Source organism: Felis catus, chromosome X, assembly GCF_018350175.1.
Source record: "Felis catus isolate Fca126 chromosome X, F.catus_Fca126_mat1.0, whole genome shotgun sequence".
In the NCBI taxonomy this organism is placed as follows: domain Eukaryota; kingdom Metazoa; phylum Chordata; class Mammalia; order Carnivora; family Felidae; genus Felis; species Felis catus.
In genome coordinates this window covers 111,730,233-111,755,243 of record NC_058386.1, presented here as the reverse complement: position 1 = coordinate 111,755,243, position 25,011 = coordinate 111,730,233, and the positions used below count along the sequence as shown (strand labels likewise).

The 25,011-nt window shown below is 47.2% G+C and overlaps 1 protein-coding gene and 1 non-coding gene across 3 annotated transcripts in view; both read right to left on the bottom strand.

The window, feature by feature from the left end:
• Nucleotides 1-24,583, bottom strand: part of FHL1 (four and a half LIM domains 1) — a 61,889-nt gene extending 37,306 nt beyond the window's left edge. Inside the window, exons 1-2 of one of the 2 annotated variants that reach the window (XM_023249463.2) lie at nt 24,438-24,583; nt 2,968-3,041 (exon numbers count right to left, since the gene is read on the bottom strand). The gene's annotated coding sequence lies outside the window, so the exon portion shown is untranslated. Of the gene's footprint in view, nt 1-2,967; nt 3,042-4,575; nt 4,595-24,437 lie in introns of those variants that run through there. The other variant, XM_006944038.3, reaches the window with a different exon arrangement.
• On the bottom strand, nt 703-807 carry LOC111558819. Its single transcript, XR_002739956.1, has one exon. It is a non-coding gene; the product is annotated as a U6 spliceosomal RNA (small nuclear RNA).
• Nucleotides 24,584-25,011: the final 428 nt, after the last annotated feature.

Genomic DNA, 25,011 nt, shown 5'->3' with positions numbered 1-25,011 from the left:
TATCCTTTTTCTTTTGTTCACGCCTACATTCCCGGCTTACTACGTAGTAGGGCTGAATGAATGAAGACATCAATAAGAAAAGCGAAGAAAGATCACAAGATACAACTACATTGTGACTGGAACTGCTTCACATCAATCCTATAGATTTCCATCACAGTGCAACGGAATTTAACAGATGTGATTAAGTCACAGAATTTAACAGATCTGATCAAGTTGTGGGGTGCCTGGGTGGCTCAGTCGGTTGAGTGTCTGACTTCGGCTCAGGTCATGATCTCACGGTTTGTGGGTTCGAGCCCCGCGTCGGGCTCTGTGCTGACGGCTTGGAGCCTGGAGCCCGCTTCGGATTCTGTGTCTCCCTCTCTCTCTGCCCCTCCCCCACTCGCATTCTGTCTCTCTCTGTCTCAAAAATAAACATCAAAAAAAAATTAAAAAAGAAAAAAAAGATTTGATCAAGTTGAGAAACTCACTGCTCTAAAAGGAAACCCAAATGGGGCACCTGGGTGGCTCAGTCGGTTAAGCGTCCGACTCTCGGCTTCGGCTCAGGTCATGATATCACAGTTTGTGAGTTTGGGCCCCACACCGGGCTCTGCACTGACAGCACAGAGCCTGCCTGGGATTCTCTCTTTCCCTCTCTCTTTTCCCTCCTCTGCTCTGTCTTTCAAAATAAATAAACTGAACAAAATTTATTGTATTTATTTTTTTTTAAATATGGAATGCTTCACGAATTTGTGTGCCATCCTTAGGCAGGGGCTGTGGTAATCTCTGTAATCATTCCAATTTTAGTGTATGTGCTGCTGAAGCAAGCACTAAAAAAATTGTTATTTTTTTATTTATTAAAAAATTTTTTAACGTTTATTCATCTTTGAGAGACAGAGAGAGACAGAGCATGAGCAGGGGAGGGGCAGAGAGAGAGGGATACACAGAATCCGAAGCAGGCTCCAGGCTCCGAGCCGTCAGCGCAGAGCCCGACGCGCGGCTCGAACTCACGAACCGTGAGATCATGACCTGAGCCGAAGTCGGAGGCTCAACCGACTGAGCCACTCAGGCGCCCCTAGAAAAAATTTTAAAAGGAAACTCAAAGATGCTAAGTTTTGGTGAAATTAAAGATGTCACCGGAGTGGTTTAATATCACAAAACCACTTCAGATATGTATCCAAAAACCTTCCATTAGAATGTTTCATTTATAAGAATACACATAGCTTCCGTCAAAGTTCTCTACTGATGAAGCGTACCCAGGTTGCAGATGGCTACGGGCAACCCAAGCCCAGGTCCCCCCACCCCCAGCCAGTGTTTCTAACCAGGCTGACGGGCTATGCCCTTCTGTGGACCTCCTTCCACCATCGAGTCTCTGTTGCTGTGGGAAAACAAAGGCAAGCCGCCCTCGGGTTCCTCAGAGGACAGTGAGAGTCATAGTTCTGCTCTGGTGGGGGACGACCTAAGATTTTATTTGAAGACAGGTTTCTATCGTTAACAAATAAAAGTTTGAAAACAACCATTTTAGGTAAAGGCTATGGATGACAGCCACGGCAGGGCCCAGACCGAGCCAGCAGGGTGTGTCTCTCACAGCTGACAAATGGCCAAGGCTTTGGTCTCTGGGCCGGTCTGAAGCCCCAGGCCCTGGGGAGACCTTCCAGCTTCCATGTCATTGAGGAAACTGACAAAATTCCTAGTAAACACTTCTAAAAGTCTGTCCTTTTTTTTTTTTTATTCTTTACAGTGTCAATATATGTATTTTATTTTATTTATTTATTTTTTCAACGTTTATTTATTTTTGGGACAGAGAGAGACAGAGCATGAATGGGCGAGGGGCAGAGAGAAAGAGGGAGACACAGAATCGGAAACAGGCTCCAGGCTCCGAGCCATCAGCCCAGAGCCCGACGCGGGGCTCGAACTCCCAGACCGCGAGATCGTGACCTGGCTGAAGTCGGACGCTTAACCGACTGTGCCACCCAGGCGCCCCAATATATGTATTTTAAAATGTGTGAAGAAGGTGGCAGCAAGCAGGGATACCGGAGACAACTTTGGCCAGCTAAGTGAGCATCTGCCCTAACGGAAAGCAATGACCCTCATCGAAAGCGAGACTGAGCAGAGGCAGAGGGCGGGGGGCGGGGCATACACCAAAATGCAGCAAGCTTCTGATGGACGGAAGTGCGAATCCTGACTGGTCTGCCGCTGGCAAATGTCACCTCCCCTCCCGCAAACGTGTGCACGGCGGGGCACAGAGAGCAGCAAGACTGGGGCCCCTTACGCGGGGCCTGGATGAACCCTCTCTGAGATCTGCGAAGCGGAATGTCCCGTCTCTCAAGGACAGCACTGAGTGACCCTGAATCTTCATCACGGAGTGTATATAAGCCCTGCGGCTAAATGACGACCGAGGATGTCTGTGCAATGTGTGCTCAATGAAAGGGTTGCTCGATCTGGCTGTTCACACCGGGGCAGCCACACTCTGAACTTCGACTCTGAGCTGAAAACAACGGGCTGGCCCTCGTTGGCATAACCCAACGGAAGCCCTCTCTGGAGTTCCTACCCGAGATCTTGCACAAAGATCCCTCCCCGACAGCTGATTGGGTCAGCCCCGCCTTCTCCCGCAGTCTCCTTGCTCGATGCCAGTACTGATGCCAGTACTGCTCGGCGTAGCTTTCCTGCTCCCTACTGTTCACGCTGGGGCATGAGCACATCTTTATCTTCAGGCAGACCTTCTAACAGTTCTGTTGTGCTTGGCACCTTCACTTCTCATGCCCCCAAATTAAAAGCAAATGAGATTGGTTTTTCCCCTTGAAAAGCCAGTCCCCAGAAAGCTGATATTTAGGATAAGCAGGGATATTTGCTGGGTCCATTAAAATGAATCCTGTTCAGTCTACTGTACAAATAAAGCTTTTTTTTTTTTTTCCACAGTGTCAACCCCAACACCACTAATTGGAAGGCTGAAGGTCGGTGTACGAACGTGTGGCCATCAGTCAAACTTACCTCACGCTGGATGTGTGGTGACTGGGATGTATTCAGCAAGGGCCGGACACGGTGGACAACAACTTCCAACGTGCCTAATTAGGAAAAAATGAGAAGCGAGACGCAAAGTTACCTTTTCAGAAAAAAAGTTAGAAATTCCAAAAAAAAAAAAAAAAAAAAAACCACCCAAAGCCTACTTCCTTCGAAATGCCTCACGGTAACACATTCTACTTTATATTCACAACCCTTAAAAGTTAAACCGCCAGGATGTTCCGCATGCTTCCCCAGTGTCTGTTTATCCTACAACATTTGTGCCCCTCATCATCAGGCTGCCTTAGCTCAAACACTCAGCATTGTTAGCACAGTGAGCTCATGGCCTATTTCAGTTTTAAATTAACATTTGGCAATCACCCGGGTAATCAAAACAAATGACTCAGTCGTTTAGAATAGATTTATTAGTTGAGCCTTTTTTTCCCTCTCTTTTAACATCTTTAGAATATTTTGCCACAGGAGGGCTCAGATCCAGGCAGAATGTAGAGCACAAGTCACCAGAGGAATATTTAGAGGTGTTTCCATGGAGACGAGGTGCCGTGTGACCACCGAAGTTATCTCCAATCAACGACAGCATCAGGATGCAGGCTGGCGGGCAGGCTCATCCCCGCCCGGGGCGGAGGGCTCAGCATCACCAGGAAACAGGTGTGCTCTGTGCTGTTCCCATCACCCAAGCAGAGACAGTCCCCTGACATGCGGCCCTCCTCGAGCCCTTGCGACCTCCCCAGAGGCATCTCACTGCCTTACCCTGGGAGAAAGGAGGCGTGTGAAATCCTGAAACTCATACCAAGAGCACTTTTATATCAGCTGTGAAATGTACACGAGCAAATGAAATCTGAGGGAAAGATCGCTCCCTGTGAGGGGCCCCATCTGTTCTGTTCACTGCTCCATCCCCGCGCCCAGAACGGTGCCTGACTGCCACACAGGAGCCTCTCGAGAAGTATCTATGGAGTGAAGCAGGGCAAACCTAAACCATGGGTTCTAACCAGGCTCATAACTGCCCCTCTTCTGCCCCCAAGCAACCATTTCCGGGCTGATCGCCGAACAAGCAGGGGTTAGAGATTTTTTAAAAAAATATTAACGTGCTAGAAAATAAATCGCTGGTCCGGTTAGCTCAATAGGCTAATGGGTTCATCTGCTTCGAGATCTTAATGACAACTGTCACGTTCAAGACAACTCTTCCGAACTCAAAATGGACAAGTGTGCTGACTACAGGGACAGACAGGTTCTTGTCTGCCAGATCAAAAGCCCGGAGGAGGGGACTCTGTGCCAGCAGCGAAGAGCTAGCTTTCAAAGGCAAACGTCTGAAAGTGACAGACTTCAAAGAAACACCTTCTCGTCCTTTTCCCACCTCTATTTAACTAGAGATAATATTTTCACATTCTGCCCTATGAATACATATTACTGGTTTCATGTTACGTCTCGTTTGTTCCACAGAACTTAAAGTGTCTTTGTCTAGGTGGCAGGGACGGAAATCCCGCCTTTCTCTCCTCACAGTACTTAGCACAGCACGTATACATAAAAGGTTTCGCCCGGTCTCTTTTCCCACTACCCACAACCCATTCACACGGAACTCACTGTTTCTAGAAGGTGCCACACCCTGGCATGCAACCGTGGTGAGAATGCGGCACGGCACAGATGTTCACAGCAAGAGTCAGACTGCCTGGGTTCGAACACCGGCCCTGCCTTATGTCAGCTGAGCCTCACAATGGTAAGTGACTTCACAGACAGGCTGTGAGGTGACAAGGGGGCGGCGCAAACAGAGCACTTCACAGTGCCCCGCATGCAGCAGGTACTCGCCAGATGGGAGAGAGAGACAGTGATCAGCATTTACTCCAGCAGGCGCAGAGTGAGTGTTCTCACGCTCGGAGGAGGAGCTCACGTGCTGCCACAAAACTCTGGCACCAAACACACCCGTTTAGATTCAATCCAGCTTAAACTTCAAACCTGAATCCGCCACACGCTAGCCTTAACGTGCTATTTCACTTCGCTCCCCCTTCTGGAAATCATTTTTCCCGGAGATGGGGTTCAGTACATACCGGGCTCTACTTGAAGGAATCGGTTCTGGACTCAAAGAACCGGGATCGCAGCCCCCTTAACACCCCAACCCTGCCAGTGCCTTCCGTGCCTTCCCTGTCTGCTCCCCACCTCGACGAGTTCAGACTTCGAGGGGCTGGGGCGGAGGGGCAAGAGGCTGGTCTTCTAGTAACCAAAACCAAGACCCCTGGGGCTCTCCTTTTCGTAGGAAACCCTTGCATGTCATGTCCCCAGACACCCTCCAGAGGGCAGAAGAGAGAAAGGCCCAAAGGCTGAGCGGGCGGAGCTCACACACGGGGGTCCGACCCGGGGCCCCGCCAAGGTCAGCTCCACGGTTCATGCTTTCACTGTCAAGAACTAGACCACCAAGAGTGATAAAAACAGACAGCGAGATTTCACCACAGCACCTGTAGCTCCACTTTACTGTTGGTGCCAGTGCGTCCCGCGTCACACTCAGTCGGGGCTGGGAGGAAGAAGACACTCGTGCAGGTACAGTTGTGCACGTGGAACTGTGCCTCTGACCACACGGGGCACAAACCGTGTCGACGATTTTGCACAAGTCAAAGTATAAAAACCGAACGGCAGCCAAACACACTGGGTAAAATGTGATGACAGCCAAGTAAAACCCAAACACTTTAGGGTCAGCCATGCTTTAAAATAAATCATGTGAACCTTATCGCACCCTGACAGAATAAGTCAAATTAGACAAACCTTTTGTGTGACTGCAGAAGAAGCCAGGAGCTACGATCTAGTGACCTTTAACGTACACAATCATCCTCCTTCGGGCTTGGCAACAGTATCGTAGCCACAGACACTGGTGACCCTGTCACTACTGACAGCCAAGCTTACACGACCCCCAAGTCACCGATCGATTGGGTGAATTATGTGGAAAAATAAAATCGAGAGACAGCTGCTGTCTGAATGAAACTAAAAGACCAGTTGAATCAATCAAAATGGATGAACCCCACAGATTCAGTCTTCTCTAAATTCTCTGAAATGTGATCGTCATGGTAACCATTCCTTTATCATGCTTTTCCTTCAGAAAAGATATTCTTCTTTCCTTCAGTAAGATACTCTTTTCCTTCAGAATATTCTTTTCCAACCTAAGAAACCAAAGAGTAGTGAACCCCAAATATCTTTTAATTTTCTTTAACATTTCTTCATTTGAGAGAGAGAGAGAGAGAGAGAGAGAGAGAGAGCATGAGCATGAGAGGGACAGAGAGAGAGGGAGACACAGAATCCGAAGCAGGCTCCACGCTCCGAGCTGTCAGCACAGAGCCCAATGCAGGGCTCGAACCCACGAACCTCGAGATCATGACCTGAGCCAAAGTCGGACACAACCGACTGAGCCACCCAGGCACCCCTATGAACCCCAAATATCTTAATTAGGTACACTTAGGATGGCAACGGGTGGCTCACAAGTCTCATTTTTCCTATTTTTATTCAAGTGCTCACACTACTATGGTAGTCAGAAACATTGGCATATGTACCGTTCAAAACACATTTTAAATGTTACCATAGATGTGATAAATACAGATGAGCTGGCCACCGTCTCTGTACCTTTAGCAGAACTGATAAACTGGCTCTCGTTCAGCAAAATAATTTACTGGTAAAAATAAATACAGATGAGGGGCGCCAGGGTGGCTCAGTCGGTTAGGCGTCCGACTTGGGCTCAGGTCATGATCTCACGGTTGGGAGTTTGAGCCCCACATCGGGCTCTGCGCTGGCAGCGTGGAGAAGTCAAACTACTCTTGACAAATGTCTTCGCTGGAGTAGTAAAACGTTAAGAATACTTTTGCAACAACAACAAAAATAAATAAGTGGGACTACATCGTACTATAAAACGCTTGAGCACGGCAAAGGAAACCATCAACGAAATGAAAAGGCAGCCTACTGGATGGGGAGAAAATATCTGCAGATCATATATCCGACGGGGCTAGTATCCAATATACAAAGCCCTCATACACCTCTATGGCCAAAACCAAACAATCTAATTAAGAGATGGGCAGAAGATCTCAACGGACATTTTCCCAAAGAAGACATTACAGGTGGCCAGCAGGTACGTGAAAAGATGCTCAACGTCATTCATCATCAGGGAAGTGGAAATCAAGACCATGGTGAGTTTCTACCTCACAGCAGTCAGAATGGCCATCATGAAAAAGACAAGAGAACACGAGAGTTGGTGAGGATGTGAAAAAAGGGCACCCCTGTGCACTATGGGTAGGGATGTAAACTGGTGCGGCTGCTATGGAAAACAGTACAGAGGTTCCCCAAAAAATTAAAAACGGAACTATCATATGATCCAGCAATCCCACTTCTGGGTATCTATCCAAAGAAAAGGAAAACACTAACTTGAAAACACAATACACCCCCCCCCATACACACCCATGCTCACCGCAGCATTATTTACAATAGCCAAGACATGGAAACCACCTAAGTGTCCACTGACTGATGAATTCATAAAGAAGAGATGCTATTATACATGCTGTGAAATATTACTCAGCCACGAAAAAGAATGGAATCTTGCCATTTGCAATGACATGGATGGCCCCAGAGGGCATTATGCTGAGTGAAATAAGTCAGACAGAGAAAGACAAATACCAAACAATCTCACTTATATGTGGAATCTTAAACAAACAGAAAAAGCTCATAGATACAGAGAACAGAGTGGTGGTTGCCAGAGGCAGAGGGTCAGGGGTGGAAGGAAGGGGGTCGAAAGGTTAAAAAACAAAAAAACAAAGACTAGAGCTATTTTTCCATGTATATCATTGCATAATTGCTGGTAAAAGAGCTTTATGAGAATAAAGTAGAAAACAAAAACAACGTAATAAAACTTTAAGAATACTTAAGAACAAAAAAAAGCCATCAGTAACAGTGTAGAGGAAACTAAAATTATCAGGCATTAGGAACAAATGGGAACAACACAAAACAAAACAAATGGTGAAATCCAGCAAGAAAAATGGAGTGGCAAATATTTGCTAAAGTCAAAAGGTAAAACCTTAAAATTCTTGTCCTTTGCCCTAATGTTCAATGGTATTTTTGTTGTGTTTTAAAAATATGAAGATGGATGTCCTTTCAATGACTAGTACAACAGCTCCCAACTAAAACAAATGATAAAATAAAAATCCACTTAATTGACTGATAGGCTCGAATTAGTCATTGCCAAGTTTACAACTTTCCCACAACTCCAAGCATTCTTTTGTTAAGAAACAGGATTTGTTTCCCCTGCCAGGATGACCGTGGGTAGCTTTCTGGGTGACTACATTTCTGTATATTTTTACATAACTCACTGGGGAATACCCACTCCCTAAGTCAAAGTGATGAGGGACAGAGGATGAGCACAGATCCAGAGAATGTGACAAGTCCGACAGAAGCATCTAGAGCACGCTGGCTGTCTCAGAAGTTTGAGAGGCAGTACTGGGCCAAAGACATTCTAACACTGCCCTCACTCCCATAAACCATCACCAAATCCTGTCCGTTTGTCCCGCAAAAGAGCCTCCAGACCTTCTCTTCCTTACAATCTCATTTTTGCGATCCCAATCTGACCCATTATCACTTCACATCTAGATTACTTCATCACACATGCTCCCCTCAGATTAATTTTTCAAATGTGCCACCTTGATGCATCACTCCCTTTTCCCTAAACCTTCCTCCACTGCAATCTAAAGACCAAGTTTCTAGCACGACATCCAAGGCCTTCCCATCAGACCCACGTTTCACCCTCGCCCATACCCAACTCTGGCTTTTGCTGACTCCCGGCCTCTGGGCTTTGTCACCACCGGAGAACAGGTGCTTCGGCTCATGCCACTCTCCCCTAAACCAGCGATTCTCAAACTCTGGCTGCACCTGCAGACCCAGAACCACTAGTGATGTCTGGGTGTCCCCCCACAACCAAATTCCCTACGATGAATCTAATGTACAACTAAATTTGAGAACCACTGCCCCAAATTCCTACGGTCCATGGCTGTGAAAGTTTAGTGGGCATCAGAATCTCCTGGGAGAGCGGGAGTTGTTAAAACACGAGGTGTTGAGCCCTACCCCCAGGGTTTCTGATTCAGTAGGTCTGGGGCGGGCCCAGGAATCTGCATTTCTAACACGCTCCCAGGTGATGCTGATGCTGCAGGCCCAAGGATTCCACTTTGAGAAACACTGGTCAAGAGTTAGAATTAGTATAATTATATGGTACAGATACGTACCGTATACGTACAACAGTAACCGTCATACGTACACTTCATTTAGCGAAAGAGAATGTACCATCTTCCGGAATCTCTTCTACTATTGCTCTGTACTGTTTGTTCAACTTTTTAACACATTTGTTTATGAGCCAATCCACAGACTGTCTTAGAGATTATCTAGTCTGGTTCTCTTTTTCGAACCCGAGACCCCAAGAGGGAAAGTGATTTATCCAAGGGATCAGATGGTTATAGGCAAACTTGGGCTAGGATTCGAGACTCCCAACTCTCTCCTCCTCCCCCTCACTTCAAGCCTCTCCACCACACCCTTCCTGTGTCTTTAATAGCTTCTCCAATTAGAATGGAAGTTCGTTGCTTGAAGAGATTGCTTTTGTTTTTAATAACCCCTCATGGCATCTAGCAAGCCTAGCCAAGTGCCTCGCACATAGAGTAAGCACTCAATAAACGTTTGTTGATTTCATTTTATGACTGCTACTTGCTAAGCCGTGTCTGGCGCTCCGTGAACGGTCTCCTTACACGTGGGCAACCGGCAGCCTGGCTCCAATCAATTAGCCACAGAGTAAATCCTTCGCATCAGCACGCACTCTGCTGGAATCTGCTACAGGGACAAGAATGAACACACAGAGAAAAATCATAGGGGCTTTAAAAGTGGACGGATAACTTTATAAGGTGCCACAATTCAGCTTTCAACTTGTACGTCAGAAAACATTCACAAAGTCCCTCGAAGTTCCATTATTATACCTAACAAACCAGTGTGGCAGTAAAAACCTGGCAGATAGGGTAGTCTGAAGGACACTGCTCTCGTAGTTTGAATGCTTAGGCCAACAGTCCCCCAACTTTTTTTTGTGCTGACATCCGCCTTGTTACTTAAGGGAAAATTCGCAAGTAACTGACTTAAGGGCAAAGAGGAAACAGAGAGGAAGAAGAAGAAGGAGTGCCAACAGGCTGTGAGAAGCACCTGGGTAAGCAGTAAGGGGCAAGAGGATGTCACATACCTGCCCCGCATGCCATCGCCACCTACGCCTTTCCAGGCCTTCCAGCTATTTCCAGCAGCTTGAGCAGGGGGAGCAAGACTAGCCTCGCGACTGACCAAGCCTGTCTATACCTATGATGCAAATACATTATGATGCGGTCAGATGGTTACTTCTGCCATCTCTACGATGGACAGAGATTTCTGTACAATCGAGTCAGCTGCAGAACTCGGTATCAACTGGGACGGTGACCACAAGGAATGCATTGGCTGGGCCTCCATCCGGTTCGCCACTGGCAGAGGGTACCCTGTGATCTTAGCAACTGAACTGGAATCCCCAAGCCTCCACATGGACTGTGACTCAAGGGAGAGGTTATTTCTGTCCCCTCCCCCTTGTTAAAATCTGCCATTTCTGGCAGAGGTAGGACCACAGGTATAGTCGATCAGTGAAACTAAGTAGTGAAATCAAGAAAAAAACGTGTAACGGTTTATCTAGTGACAGGTGTAATGATGACTACCCATAACAGACCCATACATAAAAATTCCTTCTGATATACAAAATAAGTAAGTTTTAAATAGGTGAGTTCTATAACCCACTCTCCCCCTTTATTCGTACTTTTTCAGGTAACTCTGGAGTTTTTCACCCTGGGTCTAATCACAGACTCAAGGGGACACATCCTGTGAACCACCATATCCCCCAAGGCATCCATTCCTTGGGTGATCACCTTCATTTATGTTCTAATCCTTGATGTCTTATCTGTTTTTTTCTCTTCTGGTCTCTCTCCTTTTGTCTCCCTCAGTCACAATGCCCCTCTCAGAACCCATCCCCTCACCTCTGCTTACTACCACCTACCGTAGAATGTTTTGAGTTTTTTTTCTTTTTTAAGTAAACTCTACCCTCAACGTGGGGCTCGAACTCATGACCCTGAGATCAAGAGTCGCACGCTCTACCAACTGAGTCAGCCAGGTGCCCCTAGAATGTTCTGTTTTTACAGCCAGCTCAAGAAAGCAACACATGCTTCCAGTTGCTCATAATAATCACCCAGTTTCAATGTATAGAAACAAATTACAATCAGACCTTAAAAAGCCTGATCTTTTCACACGGGTTTACCGAAGAGCTGGCCACAGTGAATAACTGCATGGAGGTTCCGGTGTTAGGTCTGTGCTACTACGAGCCACGCAGTAGCCTTTGGGCCAAAGCAATCAAACTCTGACCTGGGTACTGGCTCAAAGACTTGGTATCAGCTCGCCAATTGCCACTGTTGCTAGTGACACCATAAACACAAGGTATCACTGGGTTATAGGGCTGGGGATTTATTAAGGCTGGGGCCCCACTCCACCACAAAGATGGCATGCCCCCCCCAACGGTGGCAGATAAATAAAGCCCCAACCCAATGCCCACACAGACCTGTCCAGTAACTATTGTGCAACCAGACATTGGTTAGCAGAGCTGGGCCTCTCTCGGAAGCTCACCCTTTCACTTTTCAGGGGGCCCGGGGTACCAGTTACATCATTCAAGGAGAGCACTTCTCTTATTTCACCAGTGCTTAACAACAAACGCTGCACTTTTATCTGCAAGTAAGTCATAAAAAGTGCCTGATGTATCCTTTACGTTTCTGAATCCTAAAGGGTTTTTAAATGGATTTTTGGGCAATTTGGGGTTCGCAGAGAAACTGATGAGAAGGTACATTTTCCACATACCTCCTCAACATCCCCCTCCAGATTTCCTCTATGAACACCTTGGGTCACTGCAGAACATTTGTTACAATGGAGGAGCCAATATTCATAAGTTATTATTCACTCAAGTCCACAGTTCACATCAGGGTTCACTCTGTGTTGTGGAGATTTTAACAAACGCCCAAGGTTTTCCCCCTTTACAGTACGTGCTGAAGAGCAATAAGTTACCTTACCTCAAGACAATTCTAGGGAGCGCCTGGGTGGCTCAGTCGGTTGAGCGTCTGACTTCAGCTCAGGTCACGATCTCATGGTTTGTGAGTTCGAGCCCCGCGTCTGGCTCTGCACTGACAGCTCAGAGCCTGAAGCCTGTCTGGGGCACCCAGGTGGCTCAGTCGGTTGAGCGTCCGACTTGGGCTCAGGTCATGGTCTCACTGTCTGTGCGTTCAAGGCCCGTGTCGGGCTCTGTGCTGACAGCGCAGAGCCTGGAGCCTGCTTCGGATTCTGTGTCTCCTTCTCTCTCTGCCCCTCCCCTGCTCATGCTCTGCCTCTCTCTCAAAAATAAAAACGTTAAAAAAAATTTTAAAAAAAGATGGGTTTCTTTTGGGGGTGCCTGGGTGGCTCAGTCAGTTGAACGTCCAACTTCGGCTCAGGTCATGATCTCACGGTTCATGAGTTCGAGCCCGGCATCGGTCTCTGTGCTGACAGCTCAGAGCCTGGAGCCTGCTTCGGATTCTGTGTCTCCCTCTCTCTCTGTCCTTCACCCGCTCGTGCTCTGTCCCTCTCTGTCTCTCAAAAATAAACATTAAAAATTTCTTTTTTTAAATTAAGAAAAAAGACAATTCGCACTGCTTTAGCTTTGTAAAAGGAAGTTTCGTAGGATTATAACGTAAATCGTGTTTAATGATTCTTGGTTTCAAAGACCGGCTCCCTCACAGCCCACAAACATATTCAACTTTGATCACCTGCAAACCAACTGTTCGAGACTCTCAAACCTCCAGCACGCCTCCCACCTTGAAAGGGGTCTGAAGAAATTGCTGGACCACAAAGCGAAAAATAAGAAAAACCACCTCCAAAAAGACACCTGACGAGTTGCAATTGGTCGGTCTGCGGACAACTCAGACTGGAGAGGTTTATAAAAGCAGCGTGGCCATGAGAAAGCAGGGCAGCGTGAGAGAAGCAGCATCAGGAGACAGAAAAGACGAGGAAGAAGAAAATTGGGAAAAGGAAGACGGGGCAGGGCAGGCCCCGTCACAATCACGAGTGGCACGCGGAGACGAGGTGGACAGAGCGACTGCAATGGACAGCCAGCGACACATAAGAGAAAAGCGAGGTGGACTTTTTATGAGGGGCTAAGTGAGGAAGGGCCAAATTCCATCTCAGTCCCGTGACCCTTAAGTTGCCGAATGCTTCTTCCAACTCAACGTGTCAACGGGAAAGCACCATTTTGCATATGGAAAGCTTCCTTTGCACACAAGCGTGTAAAGATGGCACACCTTCCACCCACAGGAAATTCCCTCTGAAACCTGTTTCAAATCTTTTGGAAGGCTCAAGGGAGAGGGTTTTGCTCCTGTGTAATGATTAGATACACCCACTAGCTAGAGGCATAAATACGGTGAGATGCAAAATACTCTCATTTTTTTCATTTTTACTTTATGAATAAGTGTGAAGCAAAACTCAAATGATTTGATGCGTCCTGTTCTTGGAGGATTTGACATCTCACTGTAACTACTTCAGGAGAACACCAGAATCATTTTTCTGTTCATCAGAATCCTTTCTCTCTTAGCTGGAATCTCCTTTTGACCGAAACATGTAAGGAGTCTATTTAATAAGGATGCTGTCGTTCACTTGCACGCAAAATTCTTAAGTGCTCATTTTTAGGAAATTGGGAAAACATTCTAAGAACTCAGACCTGGAGTCGTTCTGTAATATTATTTTCTCTTAAATGAGAAGAAAACTGTGTTTCAGATATACATCTGGTCTCTGGGTAGAGAAGGATCCACCAACTTGCAAATGTCAGCTTGCCAAGTGGCTCTCGTGCAAAAGTAGACCAGTGGTTGCCTGAGGACGGGGGCACAGGGAAGAATGTACAGTAAAAGGGGCATGAGGAAACTCGGGGGGAGTGATAATGATATCCTACATCCTGCTGGTGGCAGTGGTTCCATGGGCATGTACATCTGCCCAAACTCCTCAAACCATATGCCTTGAGTGGATGCAATTTACTGTATATAAATGATATTCAATAAAGTGGATTTTATTTCATTTTAAATTTTTTAAATGTTTATTTATTATTGAGAGACAGAGAGACACAGAGCATGAGCAGGGGAGGAGCAGAGAGAGAGGGAGACACAGAATCCGAAGCAGGCTCCAGGCTCTGAGCGGTCAGCACAGAGCCCGATGTGGGGCTTGAATCCGCAAACTGCGAGATCATGACCTGAACTGAAGTCGGATGCTTAACCGACTAAGCCACCCAGGTGCCTCTCAATACAGTGGATTTTAATGAAGTGGATTTTAAATTATCTTGATCATTCCACAATGCACATGTATATCACATTATCATGTTGTACTCTTTAAACATTCACAGTTATATTTGTTAATGATTCCTTAATAAAATAGGAAAAGTTTGGATATTAAAAAGGGGGCTCTAGCTAAAAAAAAGGGGGGTCTAACAAAGGCACACTGCTTTATCTGTAGATGCGGGTATAAACTTTCACCTCCTATTAGTTTGGCTGCTCGGTTTCTTTCCTTAGTGTGGTTATGTGTGCTTACTACACTGCAGAATTCCTTCCCAATTCCTTCCTTAAAGGAGGCAGAGCTTCTCGGGGCACCTGGGTGGCTCAGTCGGTTAAGCATCCAACTCTTGGTTTCAGCTCAGCTTATAACCTCACGGTTTGTGAGATCGAGCCCCACATCAGGCTCCATGCTGACAGTGTGGAGCCTGCTTGGGATTCTGTCTCCCTCTCTCTCTGTCCCTCCCCTGCTTGCTCTCTACCTCTCTTTCTGTCTCTCAAAAATAAACACTAAAAAAAAAAAAAAAAAAAAAAAAAGAGGCAGAGTTTCTTGTGGCCTAGAAGGAAAGGGCCTAGAATTTGAAAATTTGAATTGAGCCTGGCATGTGGAGATGTAGAATCGTCGACAAGGAGTTTAAAAAGGCTCCTTAGCTTCCAGAAGCTATTTGCTGAGGAACTTATCATTTTAATTATTTGAAACTAGTTATTTACAGGCTATTTCTTAGAAACTGTTGAAAAATACAAAATTGTGTTAATTCAAATGCCTAAATCCACCACTATAGCTCAGGGATACAGAAATGTTTGGACTTCATGATTTGTATGTGTGTGTCCGTGTGTGCCCTGTAGTCTCTAAGAAACCTGGCGGGGGGACACCTATTACTTCCCTTCACCTAGACACCTGAAAGTGCAGATGACTGATTATGCCCAGGCAGACACGAGCAATCAGACTCACGAACAAGACCGATGTGTAAAACTAGACCTGGCAGAGATGCACTGAAAAACCAATCCTTGATGTCTTCCTAATAAATCACACGTTTCAAATTTGACAGGAGTCAAGCGATCTTATCCACACTCTAAAACTGAAACTGAATAACAAGACTTAATTGATCAAATACAGAAATTTAGTTTTGTACTATCCTCGTCAAAATCACCTTGACGATAAAACCTGTGTGTGCCCAGCTATCATTTTCTTAGTATTGAAAAATAAATTTAAAACCCCGTGGATATTACAGGGGCGGCCGGGTGGCTCAGTCAGTTGAGCATCCGACTTTGGCTCAGGTCATGATTTCATGATTTATGGGTTCGAGCCCCACATCGGGCTCTGTGTGGACAGCTCGGAGCCTGGAGCCTGCTTCGGATTCTGTGTCTCCCTCTCTCTCTGCCCCTCCCTGACTCGTGCTCTCTCTCTCTCTCAAAAATAAACAATATATATATATATATATATATATATATATATATATATATATTCCAAGACATGAAATGTTACACAGGCATAATCACAAGAATTTGTAATATCCAGAAGGGCTTTTTAAATGTTTACTTATATATATATAAAAACATATTTATTTATATATATATGAACATATATATAAATGTTTATATATATATATATATATAAAAACATGATCCGGAGTGTTTTTATGTGGGTAAATAAAACATGAATTCTTTTTTTTTTTAAGTTTATTTACGTATCTTGAGAGAAAGAGAGAGCACAAGTGGAGGAAGGGCAAAGAGAGAGAGAGACAGAGAGAGAGAGAGAGAGAGAGAGAGAGAGAAAGAGAATCCCAAGCAGGCTCCACACTTTCAGCACAGAGCCCAGCACAGGGCTCAATCCCACAAACCGTGAGATCATGACCTGAGCCGAAATCGACAGTCAGACGCTCACCCGACTGAGCCCCCCAGGCGCCCCCGTAAAACATGAATTCTTTCTACAGCGGGGAAGCACTAACAACAAAGACTTATTTTGATGGTTCTTTTTCTAGGTTTTGCTGCGTTTAAAAACCAGTACACGTGTACCTTCTGTGCATTTTATATCTCTACTAGCTCAAAAATGAAGTGCAAGCAAATCTCACCAGTTTAAATACACAGGAGGCCCGGTTTTCGGGAGACAGAATACTGCAGGAAGCCAGGAAGAGCTGGCCGCCGTCTGACATTAGCAGGCGATAATAAGAAACAGGAGCAAAGACTACTTAAGAACACACCCCTAGGCAAGGGTACAATTTTCTCATTTGTTCAGATGGTAAGCCCTTGGCAATGCGTATCCATATTCATTGTTTCACGTAGCTTTAGCTTTGCTGGGGCCCTGGCTGTAGGGAAGGGACGATGTCGTGTTCACGGGTTTACGCGTCTGTGCAGCCCACGTGGTCTCTGAACCTATCTTGTTTAATTCTGTTCTACCGGTGGCCTTTCTCTACCGAGTAACACCAGCTCTCCATACCCCACACGGGCTCTGGAAAGCAGCCTCCCTGTCCATGCCAGGCAGAAAAGACCTGGCCGGGTCCAGGCTGGGGTAACCCTAACACCGGCCAACCGGGCAGGGGGAAGACACGGTGGCGGATGCACGTGATGATGTGGATACACGCAGAGCCCAGAAAAAGGAATGTGGGCAGAGTCAACTGGACTGAGAAGAGTGACCCTGCCAGTGACACAGACACACAGGCAACGGACACACAAAGAAACGAGGAATGAAGAAATGAACACGGGCACGGAGAGAAACAAGCTTAAGAATTCACCTAATGGCGCCAGGTGAGAATGACCGTGTGGGCGTGTTTTGTTTTAATGATGCCATACTGCCAGCATTTGCTACAATTTGCTTACTTCCTACCGAAGTTTGGAAGCAGATGCAGTCTTTAAAACTTCCTTCCCCAAACTTTAACAGGTATCCCAGTTTGTGAAGTAAAAAATACTCATATGCAACAATAGCTGTGAGCGTGGTCTTCCAGACGAGCATTTGGAAAGACTCTTATAAAGCCACTGTTCGTGTCTGTGACCACAGGCAGTCTGACACGCCTTGCCACTTGCCCCACAGGCCAGGGGAAATTAAACTGAGGGCTAGATGCACGCAAGAGGTTCCCCACCACTGACGCTCAATTTCAATAAAGCAAACGAGATGACAAATTCCTGTACTACTCCCAGCTGGTTATTTTTTAAAGATTTTATTTTTTTAAGTAATCTCTCTACTCTGGAGGGGGGGGGGGCGCAAACTTACAACCCCAAGATCAAGAGTCACATGCTCTGCCGACTGAGCCAGCTAGGCGCCCCTTCTCTCAACTGTTTTGATATGAAATTAGGAAATACTTGGCCTTTTTGGTATCCTTTAGAATAGTAAATATACTTCTACCATAAAAGTCTGTTCTCTATTTTTTAAATGTTTATTTTTGGGGGGGGGGAAGGGAGAGAGAGAGTGTGAACAGGGAGAGTTGGAGACAGAGGGAGACCGAGGATCCCAAGGGGCCTCTGTGCTGACAGCACAGAGCCTGATGCAGGGCTCGAACTCACGAACCAGGAGATCATGACTTGAGCCGAAGTGAGACGCTTAAACGACCAAGCCACCCAGGTACCCCCAAAAGTCTGTTCGTTTGAGGGACAGGCCAACAAAAAGTTAATGACTGTGAAGGGTTTTTAATTAGGAAATAAAAACTTGCCTACATATGTAGGACCTAACGCTTCAAACTGCAACTCCAACATTAACAGGTTACGTGACCTGAGGGGCAGAAGCTTGAACTCTTTGAGCCTCATAAAATGAAGGGGAGTGGGTCCTGACAGCCCTTTATAGTGTGGCAATTTTTTTAATGTTCATCGATTTTGGGGGAGGGGGCAGGAAGTGGGACAGAGGCTACGAAGCGGGCTCTGCATTGATAGCAGTGAGTCTGATGTGGGCGCTCAAACCCATGAACCATAGAGATCGTGATCCGAACCAAAGTTGGACTCTCAACTGACTGAGTCACCCAGGTGCTCCTCTGGCGTGGAAATTCTATTACTCAAGTTGGAGAAGGAGACATGTTAAAGAGCTCACATGATGAGGCCACCAGATAGTTCTCTAACTCCCCGGCACTATTCCCATTTCATTTCTATGACCAGGACTTCTCTCTAGAGATGCAACGATTATTCAGAAACTCTTTTGGTAAAGTTAAAAAAAAAAAACAACAAAAACAACTTAGACTACATTTAGAAGCTGGAGATTTTGCAATGGACTTGAGTTCGCCATTGGAAAAAAAAAAAAAAAACCAACACTACATTTTAAAAAGAGATACAGAACACTGTCACCAATTTCTGGGTGGTGGGTTACAGCTGATTTTTATATTCTTTAGGCTTTGCTGTATTTTCTGAGTTTCCCCAACAATGTGAAAGTACCACTACTATCATTAAAAGCTTGGATTTTTGAAAGGATTAGTGCATTCTTGCAAGTTTCATCAGATCTCTCAGTTCTACTCTAAAATCATTTGGGGGGGAGGGTCCAAAATCAGTATCACAATGCGTGCCCATACCCAGTGGTTGATCACCCGAGGGGCTGACTGCTGCAGAGTCATGACATAATTATTATACTCAGAATCTATGGCTCCCAGACCTATGTGGAAATCAAAGCATGCATTTTATCTAAATAACATTTCTTTTTTTTTTCCCCTAGCATCCTGGCCCTTGAGAATCATGGTTAAAATTCCTTTCCAATTTAAAGTAAATGAAATGAAACATGAAGTCCTCCTTCTACCCACACACACACACACACACACACACACACACAAAATTGCTTGCCAGACAAAATATGATTGCTATTGGGCTGGTTTTTATTTTTCCTCTTGTTATGCTCAAAAATACAACACGTCAAAAGTTAAAATAAATATTTAGCTGTCGAAACAAAACACACCCCCCATATGGAAAACACAAGTATAAGTTTGATGACATTTATTTGAAAACAATTTCCATAGCAAAAACAAATGTCTAAATTGTTTAAGGAGGTGACAAAACTGAATGCTGGCAGTACTAAGCTTAGGACTAAGTAAGTCCTAAGAAAGGTAGAAGGATGAGACGCAGAAATATATAAACACAGTTCGGTAACCTCCCATTTCATGGTTATCAAAACAGTGTCTGGAAAAATTCAAGAAAGACAGAAAACGAAGTTCTCCAAAATGACCACTACAGGGCTTAGTTTGGGGAGATCTCTAGCACAAGTTCTCAGTCGAGCTCAGCTCTCCCCACTGGAAGAAAGTACAGGGATTCACCTCCCCATTCTCTACCTGAGTATAACCCATCATCTATGACATGTGACCTCTGAAATCACTTGTTATCCAGGACCCGTTACTCACCTTTTTGCAGCCCGCTCAACTCCCGCCCGCCCCACATCCTTCACCAACCCCAAAATTTAGAGAAAGCAGCAAGGGACACCGGCTTCGTCATGGGACTTACGTTCAAATCTCAACTCGGCCACTTAGTTGTGCAATCTTAGGTTACTTTGCTAACCTCATCTGCGAGATGTGCGCCGTTACTTTGCAGAGCTGCTGTGAGGATCCAATTACATAACGGCTGTGAGTCCAACTAGTGTATTTTCTAGAACTACAGCAGGCCTTCGAGTAATGTCAGTTCCCTTTCTCCCCCTACTCCTGGCCACTTACTTCCAAGTATGAGCAGATTTAACGTTCATGGCTTTAATTACTCTCAAGCAAACTCAATGGTATATAGGACATGTAGTAATTTTAATTTTGTTAAGTAAGATTTTGAATGGAGCCTGCCACAAGGGAGACAGTATGACGGTGTGCTCAAAACCCATGAACTTCTGAGGAGTAAGATGATCTTAATTTTGATGTCTGCCTCCAACCCGGACCAGCTGTAAGGCCTCGAGAAGTCACACTGCCTCTCTGCGCCTGGTTCCTCGTTTATAAAATGAAGGGAATACTGAACGTATACCAGTGCCTGGCATTAGAGTAGGGCCCGTAGATGGTAGCGCTCGCTGGTCTTTAACTATTCAGGTCAATGGACTCATCTGTTTGTAGACCAGTCGAGTGAGCTCAGCCAACGTGAAACATCACATCAAGACACCGTTCCTGTTTTCTAGTCTCCGGAGGTTACGTTTTACTGCATCTTGTAGAGGGAATTACGTCAACCTCAGCGCTACTGACATTTCGGGGCAGATCGTTCTTTGTTGCAGGGGCCTGCCGCCTGTGGTGGAGAGAATGTTTAAGCAGAATCCGTGGCCTCCACCCGCTACACACCAGCAGCACGCCGCATCCCAATTCACGACAGCCAAAAATGTCTCCAGACATTGTTCAATGCCCCGTGGGGGACAAAACTGCCCTAGTTAAAAACCACTGGGCGGGCACGATCCACAAACAGAGGGATGTGCAAAGATCTCAGGAGGTAACCCTGCAGGAGGGCGAGGGTTTACTCCAGCTACTATTCAGTATCATTCACACTCTTCTGGGCTTCATCATCCGTCATCCATAATTCAAAGGTGACCACAGAACAGTAATTTTGTTTGGCCCCATTTGCCGTCAGAAGATGCTTTTAAGTCACAGGAAGGACTGCTGGCCCGGCCGCTGCGTCCTCACTACTCCGCACAGTGCTATAAAATGCCCAACTTAAATATCAGGAAGTCCGCTGTGTCCTATGTACTTCACATAAAACGTATCTTCTTTAAAAAGGCCATAGACCTTAAGATCCTGAAGACGAATTACAAACCGTATTACCCAAAGTGAAAAAAGTGCGTCTTAGCTGGCAAGAGGAGGTACTGTGTAGACAATGAATAAATGCCCTGGCAAGAAACGACTCCACTGTGTGCGTGGTCAAAGCATGTTTAACGTATACAAAGTGCTATATTAATGTCCAAGACTCTGGCCACCTCCTGATTATGTACCACAAATTCATTGTCTATTCTCTGTTTTAGTAACTGCCCCTAGAAGGTGGAAGCCATTTCTTACCTACTGTGTATGAACCTAGCACAGAGCCTCTGGCACAAGCGGTAACTCAGTAAATGTTGGCTGAATAAATGGATGGCCACATATTCTGCTTAATTAAGTACTCCGTTGACAAAAACAAAACAGAACCAAAAAAAAAAACACCCACTTTTTTTTTTTTTTTTTTTTGCTCCTGTCCCAACAGGAGCTGAAAGAAAAGATCTTCCAAGAGAAAATAATTACAGTCTACTCCCTTTTACCCCAAATCCAAACAACTGGAGAGTCCAACGAACCAAAAAAATTTTGTAGGCAAAAGTTGGGGAAAGCAGCCAAATAGATAAGGCCTAAAGTTCAAGCAAGCACAAACATTTGTTCAACTCCCAATGCTGCTGGCACCGAAGGGGGAAAGGGAGGGGTTCAGGGCAGAAGGGAACCCGGAGGTGGAAAGCAGGGAAACAGGGCTCAGCTTCGGTAGGTCAGCCTCCACTCCCTCAACAAACTGGTATTTCTTTTAATGTCAAAACTTTAGGAGTGCGGGTCAGTTTCTTCCACAAAGGCTTCATTCTTCAAATGGCTATAAGCAAAATCTTCAAGAATGCTCAGAAAGATACTTGACCATTTTTGTTAATTGCCCAAATCTCTTCATCTTCCCTCCCCCCCCCCCCGCCCCCACCAGTCCCGTGGGGCAGACAACACGTTCTCCAAAAGCTGGGCAAAGACACCCATTTACTCTTTTTGTCTACAGGAACTTAAGTCCCCACTACCCATCAACACATTTCCCTCTGTAAGATTTGACCACTCCTAACAGTCTATTCATAAGAGAAAAAACAATCAGACTTAAATTGTATTCCTAAATGCACGCGTTTTAGATTCTTTGTCGCCGGCATACAGGATGTGTATCGGAGTAACATAGAAACGCTGCACAGAACAGTGCTTACTTAAACGCATTTTTGCCTGAGACCAAAAATCTCTATTTTCACTTAAACATTTCCAGTTTAGTATTTCCAGTAAATAAATCAAGTAATTATTTAAGTGGTCCATTCCTTTGGTAGACATTAAATTAGCTCCAATGCATTGGTATCCTCCAAGAGGAATTTTACCAGCTTAAATCTTATACGAAATTTTCTTTTCAACTTTCACTCAAAAATCCAGACTTGGTCGAAAAAAACAGCTTTACTTCTCCAAAAATTCAATATGGGAATGGTAGCATAGAATTTCAAAAACCATATATGGTTACAGAACCTATATGGGAGCCTTAGACTATATACTTATTGTGAGGCGGTTTGCACAAATCATGGCCTATCTAACCAATTTCCTGTTGCGTAAAGATTATATTTGCTCTTAAAAATGTTAAATAACCATTTTTAAAGACTGAAGGTAAAAAGTAGATTGGAACCTTATGTAACCGAAATGGGAAAGCACATATAGCCTCGCCACATTAAAGGCATATGCCTTTCTAGTATGTATTCCTCTTCAAGCAAATATGAGCATGAGTTTCCAAAGGCAAAGCTACCATCCCAGAAGCCCTTGCTTCTTCAGTGTGAAGAGTGGGGGAGGGTTCTGTTCCCAGAGAAGATGAGCTGGGGAGGGAAAGACTTTACAAAATTCCAAGGGACTCATAATTTAAACTTCTGCTATTCTGCAAAGGTTCGCATTTCCAAGGAACAACATCAAATTTACATTAAAACCGTCTTAATCAAGATAACTAAAAAAAAAAAAATTATTCCTACTGCTCTATAAGCTTGCCATAGATTTGATAACCCAGGGAAGAATTACAGGCAATTACAAAATGATGGCTCCAATTAGGAAAACTGGATCCATTCCAAATTCAAATCAAAGGGGGCTCAGATAATCCCGATGGGATCATTGAAACGAATATAGGGAACTACCAGCAAAGGCATACGTTTTTTCTACTTCTCCCTCTTCTAAAAGCCAAACTAAATGCTACAACGACGTATCCCTTGCCCTTCAGGAAATTAAAAAACCAAACCTGGAGTCCCCTTTATAAACCTTGGTCCCTTCTTTCCCCAAGGGGCCTCCCTGGCACAGGGTTTTATAGTAAAGGGCAATCCAAACAAACCTGAGGAACTCGCACGGTTCCCAATGCAGAAAATGATCTAGCACTGAACACGAACCACACACAGTCTTCCCTTGCTGATTTCCAAACCTCTACCTAGTCCTGGACGGCTGAGAAGAGGCCGCGAGGAATGGAAGAGAAAGAGGAGGAATGCAAAAGAAAGAGAAGGAATGGAAGAGAACCAGAAACTTCGAAAGCAGAAACCTCTCTTCCAGCACCTAGAACAGACAGCACCTTGGAGCGATTTCACGCTTTTTGAGACGGAAAGGTCACACCCTGCAGTTTTGAAAATCCACCTTCTAAGGCTCACCCCACGTGACAGAACCTTCCTCCGGCTTCTCCAGGTTCCACGCTGGAGCTGAAATCCCCACTGTCCCCACCCCCATTCGCCAACCCCCCTCCCCCCGCCATCCCCCCAAGAGGGAAGAGCCGCTGCGGGCCCTCCCGGCCCTCCTCACTCCCTCTGCACCCCACCCCCAACTCCTCCAAACGCCCCCCCAGCATCCCCGTCGAGAAAGCCCGGCGAGCCCGCTCACCTCCACGCCCGCGCGTCCCCACCCCCGCCCTCTCCGTTGTGCGAAGCCGGGCAGGTTCCCCCCCTCGCCGCCTTCCCATCCCCGCCACCCCGGAGGAGCGCGCCGAGGGGGGCCCCCAGCCTCACCCGCCCGCGCCCCACAGCCACCCCGGCCGAGAACGCCCAGGGGTGCCCCCACCTCGCCCCGCCCCCACCGCCCTCCAGCCTCGGTGGGAAAATCAGGGGCCCCTTCCCCCTTCCCCACCCCGCGCCCCGCTCCCCACCATTCCGCGGAGGACGCACCGGGAGCCCCCTGGGCACGCCCGCTCCCCCGCCCCCACGCCCGCCACCCCCGGCGGCGCGAGCCCGGGGCGGCCGAGGCACGCACCCGCGGGGACCCCGCGGCCCCCACCCCGGCCGGCCGGCCCGCCGAGGCCCGAGGCCGCAGGTACCGACCGCGGCAGGCCGGGCGGCCGGGGCGGCGGCGGCGGGGCAGGAGGGCGGCCGCTCCCCCGGGCCGCGGGGCCGGCGGGCGGGAGGCGCACACGCACGCACACGCGGAGAGAAAGCGGGCTTACTGCCTGGCGATGCTCGCCCGCGCAGCTGTCTCGGCGGCGGCCGCTGCCTGCACCGAGGCCGAGGCGCGGCGGCGGCGGTGGCTGCGGCGGCGGTGGCTGCGGACTGAGCCCCCTGGGCCGGGCGCTGGATGTAGGGCGCGGGAGGGGCGCGAGGGGAGGGGCGCGCGGGGGAGGCGGGGAGGGGGCGGGCGCGCGCGCGGGGGCGGGGCGCGGCGCGCGCTGCCCGGGCTCTGCCCGCGGGGGCTGCGGGGCGCGGCGCGCGCGCGGGAGCCGGCCCGGCGCGGGGGCGGGGGTGTCACGCACCCAGCGCGGCCACGTGCCCCCCGCTTCGGGAGCGGCCCTGCTGCCGACGCGGCGCGGGTGCGCGGGGAAGGTGGCCGCGGGGAGGCGGGGGCGAGGGCTCCCCGGGAGGGGCGGCTCTGGCCAGGAGACCGAAGGGAGGGAGGGCTGGGGGCGCCCGCCCCCCCCCCCCCCCCCCGTGCTGCAGCCCTCGAAGCCGGCGGGGAGTCACGAGTCACTGCAGGCAGCCGCGGCCAGGGCAGGGGGTGGGAGCAACAAAGAGAGTCGAGCGAGC